The 11,179-nt window shown below is 35.6% G+C and overlaps 1 pseudogene; it reads right to left on the reverse strand.

Moving 5' to 3' along the window:
* Positions 1–2,981: 2,981 nt before the first annotated feature.
* LOC125113249 (pyruvate dehydrogenase E1 component subunit alpha, somatic form, mitochondrial-like) lies at positions 2,982–5,636 on the reverse strand (annotated as a pseudogene).
* Positions 5,637–11,179: the final 5,543 nt, after the last annotated feature.

Genomic DNA, 11,179 nt, shown 5'->3' on the forward strand with positions numbered 1-11,179 from the left:
GGGTTACACATTTTCTGATATTCTTAATGATATAACTAAAGAAGACCTAAGCTAATATAGTAAGCATGGCCTTAAATAGTTTGTATAACAGAAAATGACTTTTTTGGTGGATTAGGCTTTCAAAGTACAAGCTAGAAAAAGTGCCAGTAACTTTCACTCCTTCACTGAAGTTAGTTCCCTTTCTATGACTTAGTCAGAAAACAAAAACTACCCAACCTTCTCCAAACTCCGGAGTTTTCCAAGGTTAAAATTAGGAAAAAGCCAAGAAGGGTCAGAAGCTAAATGTCCAATAGGAAAAGTTAAGGGACTGCCAGTCAGTCCCTGGCTGGGAGTAGAGTGAGGAAAGATATGAGATGCCAATGTGCTATACCCAAGCCCTTCTTTCTTTAAATTGCACCCTACATTTTCATGCCCATGTCATCTTTAGCCTGATAGTCATATAGGCTCAAACACATCATTAAAATTAAAAAAAGAATCAATATTTTCTTACTTCCCTTCCCCACACTGTATGATTTTGATGTCTCTCTCTTTTTTTTTTTTTTTTTTTAATTTAGAGAAGCCCTTTTAGTATTTCTTTTAGAATGGGTTTTGTATTGCTGTACTCTTTTAGCTTTTGTTTGTTGGAGAAATTCTTTATTTCCCCTTCTATTTTAAATGATGTTCTTGCTGGATAGAGTGTTCTTGGTTGCAGATTTTTACTTTTCAGCACTTTAAATATATTTTGCCACTCCCTTCTGGCCTGTAGTGTTTCTGTAGAGAAATCAGCTGATAGCCTTATTGGGACTCCCTCATAATTAATGCCTTGCTTTTCTCTTGCTGCCTTTAGAATCCTCTCTTTCTCTTTACCTTTTGCCATTTTTATTATAATATGCCTTTGTGTGGGCCTGTTTGGGTTTAACTTGTTTTGGGGCCATCTGTGCTTCCTGCATCTTGATACCAGTCTCCTTTAGATTTGGAAAGTTTTCAGCCATAATCTCTTCAAATATACGTTAAATCCCCTTTTCTTTTTCTTCTCCTTCTGGAAGTCCTATTATGCATAGATCGGTCCTGCCCTTGTCATCTTAAGTAGCCTGCTCTGCACATATCCATCAGCATTTCTATACTTATCTCTAAGGCCATGTCTCACTCCTACTAGGGCACAACTGTCACCTCCATATGTTAAGAGTATATATTCCTATGTTAAGTTTTTTTTTTTTTCCTTATTAGGACCATACCTTTGGCATATGGAAATTCCTGGCCTAGGGATTGAATAGGAGCTGAAGCTGCAGGCCTATGCCACAGCCATAGCAACAGCAGATCCGAGCTGCATCTGCAACTTACACCATCGCTTGTGGAAATGCCTGATACTTAGCCCACTGAGTAAGGCCAGGGATTGAACCCATATCCTCACGGACACTATGTAGAGTTCTTAACCCCTGAACCACAATAGGAACTTCCTATTTTAGTTATGTATTTAAGACTAGGCAGATAATCTAGACAAGTCTAGAAGTATATACTATATAGCTTTTGCTTTAAGGGCTCCTAAATTAGTATTTTATGATGTCACTTTAAAGTTACCTTTTCCTGGAGTTCCCCTTGTGGCTCAGGGGTAACAAATCCAACTAGTATCCATGAGGACATGGGTTCAATTCCTGGCCCTGCTCAGTGGGTTAAAGGATCTGGCATGGCTGTGGCATAGGCTGGCAGCTGAAGCTCCAATTCAACCCTTAGCCTGGGAACTTCCATATGCCACAGGTGCAGCCCCCCAAAAAAATAAGTAAATAAAATGAATTTAAAAAATAAAATTATCTTTTGCTATAACTCTAAAGGACACTCCTGTTTGTTTCATAGTGGTGGACTCCTCTGAAGGCTCTGAACTGCAGTCTCCTAGTGTAGAAGACAGATTCAGGGGGCCCCAGCAAACTAAAATTAGGCTTAATCAGCTAAACCAGGGGACAGAGGGATCAAAGAGCTGACACCTTTGTTGTTAAGGCTTCTGTTGGCCTCCACAGGAATAATGCTGCCTTACCCAAAAGAGACATCTTTGTTCAACAAACAATTAAAGAATCTGAAGTTTTAAAGAATTATGGAAAATCTTTTTAACCTTTTATTTATCATCACATATTAAGGGTGAATAGAATTGTATGTATGGTGAGAACAGTGATTGCAAAACCTAGTCTTGACATCCCAGAGTATTATTAAATTCATAAAAATGAATTTTAAGTTACTTCAATGAAAAATCACTAGCTGGAACTATGAAAAAATTGGTGTTTAATATTTTAAAAAGGCTGGGAACCACTGTTTTAGATTATACAATTACATATATTGCTATTAACTGACATTGAACTTAAAATTTGAAAAAGAAAATTTGATAAGAATATGCCTTGAATTCAATGTTTGATATGAATATAAATAGAAAACTATTAAGAAAATAGCTTCATATTAATATTGAATATAAAAAATGGAGAAAACTAGGATATTTGGTCTGTGAAATAAAGTAGGCTTATTTAAAAATGGAATTGTCCTTCCACCCTCTGCCTCATTATAATTAAAAATTGTGTTTCATTAAGAAGAAATGATGGTTCAGTGTGAATAGGATTTAGCACCAACATGCTCACTAAGGTACACTGCATTAGCTATTGGGTACTTAAAGAGACAGGAAAATAATCCCTCCACACCAACAAAAAGGTGACAGAGTTGAACAAGCATTATAAGGAATTTTTTTCTCCTTTCAGTAACTTAAAAAATAATGGTTAAAATAGTATACAATGAAATCATATAGATTTATTAAAAAAATTTGAAAGAGGGTTAAGCAAACTATTAACTATTTTAGACCTATATAAATCTACAATTAATTAATCCTTATTAATTCTTAAGTGTGCAATAACATTTTTTAATCAACAGTTTACAAACCACACGCAATTATACAATCTTAATCTACACATTTTTTTTTTTCCCATGGGTTTTTCCTCCTTAGCAAATTTGGTAACACAAAGCAGTCCTCACAGTTGCTGCCACATAGCCCACTGAAACTGTAACCAGCTCCAGTTAATTGATGGACTGATCCACTGGTTTGCACCCTGGACTTCAAAAGGCAGGTTGTTGCAGTATATCTGATAGCTGAGTTCTTCCAAAAGTGCTTCAGGATCAGCAGTGGCAAACCGCAGCATTCTCAATTTCTTTCCTCACTTCAACATCAATTTTGTTTATTTCTTCAACACTGATAAGACTGCTGTTCACCATCCTATCCTTGAGAACAATGATAGGGTCCCTCTTCCTATTTCCTGAATTTCTTCTCAGGTACCATAACTGACACCAGGATCACTCATATGCCCATGGTAATGGTAAGTCTGCAGCTCCGTCAGTATGTTCCCCTTTCCTGATCTACAATAGGAAGCTGCAAACCCTGTGGCCTCCCAGACACTCAGGATATCCATTCCATCTACTCTCAGCCCAGGAATGAAGTTGTCTCTCTTGTAGTAGTCAGTGATGGCTGCTGCTCTCTCCACAGATGTTTCCATCCCACAGTGGTTATTCTCAAAGTTGAAAACACAAGGCAATTTCCACAAAGCTGCCATATTGTCAGCTTTGTATACCTGATCCTGATTAGCAGTGCCATTGCCATACAAAGTCAAACAGACCTCATTTTTTCCATTATACTTATAGGCCAAAGCAAGCCCAGCCCCCAGAGTCACCTGAGCTCCCAAGATGCCATTGCTCCCATAGAAATTCTTGGCGTATATGTGTATGGATCTTTCTTTTCCTTTAGCACAACCTCCTATTCATCTTATAAACTCTGCAAGAATTTCTTGCACAGAAAGCCCATGAGTAAAGTCAAAGCCATGAGGCTGTAATCAGATGGTCTTTGGAGTCTATGCTGGCCTTCATGTCCACACAAGCTTCCTGACCACCATAAAAGTGACAGCAACCACAAATAATTTTCTCTTTATAAAGCTGATCTGCTTCTAACTCTATTTGGCAAATGGTCTGCAGCTTCCTGTAGTATTTGAGCTTATCTTCCCTGGTGAGAACCCTAGTGAAGGGAGGGTCCTCTTCCAGCAGGTGAAGATCACATGTCTTCATTTCAAATGTAGCATTATTTGCAAAATTACAGGATGCCACCAGCACTCTGCTTGCCAGCTTCTGGGGAACACCCAACAACATGTATGAGACTGCCTGAGTATCTTCCACATGGAGTGCAAGCAGAGGCAGCAGCTGTGACTCCCAAGACACAAACAATGCAGCCTGGATGTCTTCAAGTCTCCTTCCTGATCAAACTTTTAAGCTATTGTATAGAAAACAAAAACAAACAAAAAAAGACAACTTACAGACTGGGAGAAAATATTTGTAAGTGATGTGACAAAAAAGGGCTCAATTTCCAAAATATTCAATCAGCTCAATGACCAAAAAAAAAAATAATAACCCATTCAAAAATGGGAAGAAGACCTAAATTGACACACATCTAAAGAAGATATGCATATGGTAAATAGATACATGAAAAGATGCCAAACTTACCTAATTATTAGAGAAATGTAAATCAAAACTACAATGATGTACCATCTCATATTGGTCAGAATGGCCATCATTAAAAAGTTTACAAATAAACTTTGGAGAGGGTGTGGAGGAAAGAGAACCATCCTAAACTATTGGTGGGAATGTAAATTGGTGTAGCCACTATGGAAAACAGTATAGAGGTTCCTCAAAAAACTAAAAATAGGAGCATTCCTTGGTGGCCTACTGGTTAGGACTTGGCACTTTCACTACTGTGGCCTGCGTTCAGTCCCTGGTCTGGTAACTGAAATCCCACCTCAAACCACTGCACTACACCATAGAAAAACAACCAATCAACCAAACCAAACCAAACCAAAGTCAGACAAAACCTAAACTAAAACAGAGTTGTCATATGACCCAGCAATCCCACTCTTGGAAAAAACATAATTCAAAAATATACATGCACCACTATGTTCATAACAGCACTATTTACAACATCCAAAACATGAAAGCAACATAAATGTCCATCAACAGATGAATAGATAAAGAATATGAGGTATATAAATATACAATGGAATACTACTAAGCCATATAAAAGAATGAAATAATTCCATTTGTAGCTAGATGGATGGACTGAGAGATTATTATATTAAGTGAAATAAGTCAGAAATAGAAACTCAAATGCCATATGATATCACACTATATGGTATCTAAAATATGACTCAAATAAACTTATTTATGAAACAAAAACAGACTCTCAGACATAGAGAACAGACTTATGGCTGCCAAGGGGGAAGGAGGTGAGGGAGGGATGGATTCGGAGTTTGGGATTAGTAGATGTAAACTCTTTTACATAGCATGGATAAACAACAAGGTCCTACTGTATAGCACAGGAAAATATGTTCAATATCCTGTAATAAACCATAATAGTAAAGAATATGAAAAAACATAATATATAAGCATGTATAACTGAATCACTTTGCTGTACACCAGAAGGTAACACAACATCGTAAATCAACTATGCTTCAATACAATATATTTTTAAGCCAATAATAGAGGGGCAAGTGTCAGTAGAAAGGAAAGATGATTTATTTAGAAAAGCCTGCAATCAGGGGAAAAGGTGGATTCATGTCCAGACTCTGAAGATTCTGCTCAGCTATGACCATTTTTAAGGGAAGAAGGGGAAAAATGTCAGTTAACAATTAAGGAAGGAGGTCAGATTCTTGCTAATTTTTCTATTGTGTTCAGACCTGCTGACTTTTGGTCTTCTCCTGAAAACTATCTTACTTGCATGGTCCACCTGCAAGTTTGCTAAAGAAGGAAGCTGGGGGTAGAGAGTGAGTCATTCCTTAGCTACTTAATTCTTCATTCCTACTCATTTTAATCTAGGAAAGGAATCAACAGTTAGGCAAAGCATTGTGTACATTGTGTAAAGCAAAATCAGAAGCTAGGTTAAATGTTCCCTAGTGATCTCATCTTTATGATTAAGGTCTGAGGAAAGCAGGGATGAGCAAACAGAAAAAGGGCAAAGGAGATGCTTAAAATTTTTTTCTTTCATTTGTTGGGTATTTTCGATATATAGAAGGTTTTAATAATAGATAAATAAAGCCTTTAAATGTAATAACTGTTAAGCTAAAAGTCCTCCTTAATTAAGGCAAAACTGACCCCACCTAAAAGAACCATGCTTTGTGGGTTAGGCTCTGAGTTTGATCATCAAAGGATAACACAATACCATGGAAGAATTAGTTATTTCTTATATTTAAATGTATATGAAGGAGAGAAACCCCTAGGAAGACAGTATCTAACAAAGGCAAGAATGGGACTCATAAAGACAAAAGTTAATGATAGATCAGTTTAAATGAGTTCACACCATGGCAGTTCAGGTGTGGTGATGAGGAGCTCTGCACAGGCAGATGCTCAAGTCCTGAGTCAGGACAAGTCCTCCTGCTGGCTTTTAGGAAGGATAACCTGCCCAGTTAAAAGAGTGAAGTGATGTCATAGACCACAATGAACTGTAAGTTGTAAAAACAGGATGCTTATTAATGCCAATTCTGTGCATATTTCAAATGAGTTGCTGCTATATATTCTTAGTCTTTGATCACTCTTTGTTTTTTTCTGAAATTTATGAGTCAGTCATGCAGCCGCCAAGTTTCTGAGCATATCCCCAAGGATTGCTGAAATTTTTGTTATTACAGAAAAAGACATGATTTTCTTATTTATAACTCTAAAATCCTTTAAAGACAAGGAATCCATTATGAAGTTTTAATATCACTCCAGAAAAAAGAAATTTGTGTCCTTTCAGTGTTTTTATGAAGTACTGTGGACTGAAAAAGATGTACAACCTAAAAGTTGAGAATTATGTTTTATCTGGTGGACTTTCTGAGGACATCAAGGATGGGAGGTAGCTTCTCAGATAGCTCAGAAAGACTGCTCTGAAGAGGTAAGGAAGGAGTCGGCATGTATAAAAGTTCTACAACAAAGAGCAAGTAGTTGGAATATCAAAAGATTAATTCTATGAAAAGAAAACTAGACATCTCAGTTTAATGATTTTAACACTTTTCTATGTATGTGAAGATGCTCATTGAAGTCATTACTTTCTTATTTTTTTCTATCCCCAGCTGCATCTGTAGCATGTGGAGGTTCCCCAGCCAGGGATCAAACCCAAGCCAGAGTAGCAACCCAAACCACTGCAGAGACAACACCAGATCCCTAACCCAGTGAGCCACAAGAGAACTCCTGAAATCATTTATTTGATATGAACCTAGCTCTCTGGGGTCACAGTACATAGTTGGGGCTGGCTGTAGTAGCTGAGGGCTTGGAATCAGGCAGCCCATTTGTCTCTAGCCAGAGCTCCCACAGGGCTCACAGTAGAGAGCAGTTGTAGTGGCTTGATGGCTGCAGTATCCTGTCTTTATTGATATGGTAGGCAATAGATTTTCATATGCAGCCTTATTCAAAAATGATGCTTTCAGGAGTTGCTGGAGTCATTCTTTGATAATTTGCTACTCTTTTTACAATTTAAATCTAATCATGTTATATTGTCATGGAGAGGAAACTGCTATAGCAAACAGCTTTCTTTTCAATATTAAGTGTAAATTTACAGTGAAAAAAATGACAAAGAGAGTTGTTATGGGGTAGAAACTGGATTTGAACTCTGTCTCATTAAGACTGGTGAACATATATTAGGCAGAGATATTTAATTTCCTTAAAACTGTCAAACCTAAGCCACTGACTTTAGACAAAATACGTATTTAAAGTCAGTGATGACTTCTTCCCCCATCAGTGTGATAGAATACTCAGTTTAATTTTGCTTTCATCTTTGACAACTAGCATGTTTCTCAAATAATTGCTGAATTCCCTATTCAGCAGAAGTTCAATCTTATAGAGATTCTTATTGTAAGTCATTCCTAGATAGCTAAGGCTTGACTTACTGTGAGCTTAAGCATTATTAAGAAACCAAAATTTATAATCTCCCTGTAGAAGAAAATCTTCTTAGTCATTTTATCACAAAATCCTCACAGACACTTCTACCTTTTCCATAATCCAATAAGGAAAAGAATCATACTGATACAGTAAACACTATTCCACTATAGGTTCAATCAGTTCTCAGATATCACAACAAAGAGGAGGGTTTGGAGATGAGAAGGAATTTCTTCAAAGCTGCTTAGCAGTAAAGAAAATCTTCAAAATTGTATTTGTTTATATTTGTATTTGTTTATACGTACTATTTATATGTTGACTAATTTTTTTATATAGTCATATTCCATGCTTTTATTATTACGTATTTATCCTAAGTGTAAGTTTATATACATTATGCAATGTAATACATAATTATAAAATTTCATATGCATTTTATATTTTACTTTCACATATGGTTTCATTTTTTAACTTTGTATAACATATTTATATATTGTACGTTATTCAAAATTTTCCTCCCGAACAGATACTTATCTCTCTTTCCTTCATTCAATGTTATACAAAATATTTAGAATCAAGATTCCAATTCTCTGTTTCTTAAAGAATGTCATCTATACTTTGATAGGTTAACTTAAATGTTGAATAAAACCGCTGAAGGAAATATCTTTTTAAAAATTTTTGTGAAATAATTATAGATATGTCATGTATCATTTTAATTAAAGAAATCTGATTTTTATTTTAATACAAAAATAGACAAATTGGAAAATTTGTGACAAGCAAAATTTCTTAATTTATATGGACAGTTTTGTCTATGATAAAAGATAATTTTAAGATTTCAGTGATTTATATTGCTCTACCTTAGCATTAACTATATTCCAACATTCATTCTTAGAATATAGGATTGCCTATAGATGAAATAAATGGTCTTTCTTTTTGTACAGAGACCAGGATATTCCCAAATCCCAGAATAAGAACTATGTGAGAGCATCAGGGAAGCAGATCGTATTTCATCAGGCTTAAGATGAACTGCAACTTTTGTTATGGAATTCCAAGTTCATTCTTCTTGCTGTAACAACAGGCCAGTCAGGAGACAAGGTGTTGGGGCAAGGAATAATAACTGCTTTCTGAAAGCTGGGAGTCTCAGAAATTGGCAGACTAATGTCCCGGAGAATCACCTTGCCAGGATTTGGACACCAGTTTCCTTTATAGAACAAAGAGAGGAGGAGTTGATGAGGTAAATAAAAAGACTAAAATTGTTACAAATATCTCCTGGTGGCGAGACTCCAGGAGGGAAAGTATTAATTTATTTCTACCTGCAGACATTCACAGGTAGGCTGGGTCAGAATGTTTCCTGTGAGTTGAACAAAGGTAATATTCAGGCATGGGAGGGCAGGGTTCTTGGAGATGGGCCATTATGTTTCCTTTAAGCTAAAGGCAACATCCATTTAGCAATTAACTTGTAGCAAAAATGATAGAATACAAAGCTTAAAGTCAGAGAAACAGATCTAATAGAGAGTCAGATTTGTTTTTCTTTATATACATGCTACTTGGTATTTTTCATTTTCCCTTACTTTACTTGCATCTCTAAGCCCCTTCCATACCCACTTCTAATAACTTAAGATCTTCTATCCAACCGGCCACTGGAAGCAATAAACAACATCCTTGACAATAATTGAGTGGATTAACCTTATGAGATAGGCCCTGTAATTCACCCTATTATATAAAAAGGAAACAGGCTCTGAGAGGTAATGTAACATGCTTAAAGACAAATAGTTGCTATATGGTACAACCTGGATTTGAACTCATGTTGTACTAACTCTAAAATCTATACTCTTAACCACTAAGTGACATGCCTGTATAAAGAATTTCTCTATATAAATTAACTATATTTCAATAAAATTTTTTAAAAAGGAATTCCTGTTGTGGCTCAGCAGGTTAAGAACCCAACTAGTATCCATAAGGATGTGGGTTTGATCCCTTGCTCTGTAGGTCAAGTATCCTATGTTGCCATGAACTATAGTGTAGGTCACAGATGCAGCTCACAGCTTGAATCCCACACTGCTGTGGCTGTGGTGTAGGCTGGCAGCTGCAGCTCTGATTAAACCTCTAGGCTGAAAATTTTCACTTGATGCAGTTGCAGTCCTAAATAAAATTTAAAAATTTTTAAAATCCTGCATAGACATTCACTGCTTGGGCACATTTCCAGCACCTATGTCAGAAACTTACTGTTCCATATCTGCACATAATTCTTATAAGTCAATCATTAAGGTTCTACCCAGTGAGAAGAGTGCTAATTTTCAAAGACTCTTATTATCCATCATAACCCCCCTTTTTTTTACAACCTAGGTAAATATTGGTATTTCTCATATGTAAAGATATAATGGGGATCTTTGAATATACGTGGAAAATATATTGACAGAGTTGATTTCCATATATAAAGGAAGATAATTCCCTAATGATCTTTTCACTTCTTTTAAATTCCAAACTTACAGTACCTTGAAAACATTATAGAATGGTGGTTACCAGGGTCTAGGGGAGTTGCTTAATGGGTTTTCTATTTGTTTTAAGTCTGCAAGATGAAAATGTTCTGGGGATTTATTTAACAACAATGTGAATATACTTAATACTACTGAACTACACACTTAAATGGTTAAGATAGTAAGTTTTACTTATGAATATTTTTTATCACAATACAAAAGGAAAACATCACATTATACCCCATTTTATTTATTGAAGATATATCATGTGCAATGTAATATTTTATTTTACATGTGCCAAAACCTTAAATGTTATTTCTTCCTAATTTTACACATTTTAGCACATACCTGGTCTCCTCAACCCTTAACATATAAAACATATCATTCTTTTTCCCATTTAATTCATTCCTTGCTACTCAGCAGACACCTTCATCTGTACTTGACTGTTGGATACAATGTGTAATATTTATCAGTGAGAGTTATAGAATCAAATAAACAAGATGAAAAACACAAAAATCATGTTTTTGGCCATGTGAATTTGGGCAAGATACTTTCTTTTTCTTTAGTTTTCTCATTTGTAAATTTAAATACCAAAGGTACTTATTTCAGATGTCATGATAATTAAATGTTATGTATTTAAATATCTTATCACATCTATTGACACATAGGAAACCACCAACTGAATAAAATATAGAGTATAATTATTAATATTATTTTTTAAATTATATAATTCTGTCTTCACATTTGCTTCCCTGTGGCATGGATCCCAGATTTGCTCTCCAAGGAAAATTATATAATATGAACAAATATAAGCA

This window comes from Phacochoerus africanus, chromosome 13, assembly GCF_016906955.1.
Source record: "Phacochoerus africanus isolate WHEZ1 chromosome 13, ROS_Pafr_v1, whole genome shotgun sequence".
Classification (NCBI taxonomy): domain Eukaryota; kingdom Metazoa; phylum Chordata; class Mammalia; order Artiodactyla; family Suidae; genus Phacochoerus; species Phacochoerus africanus.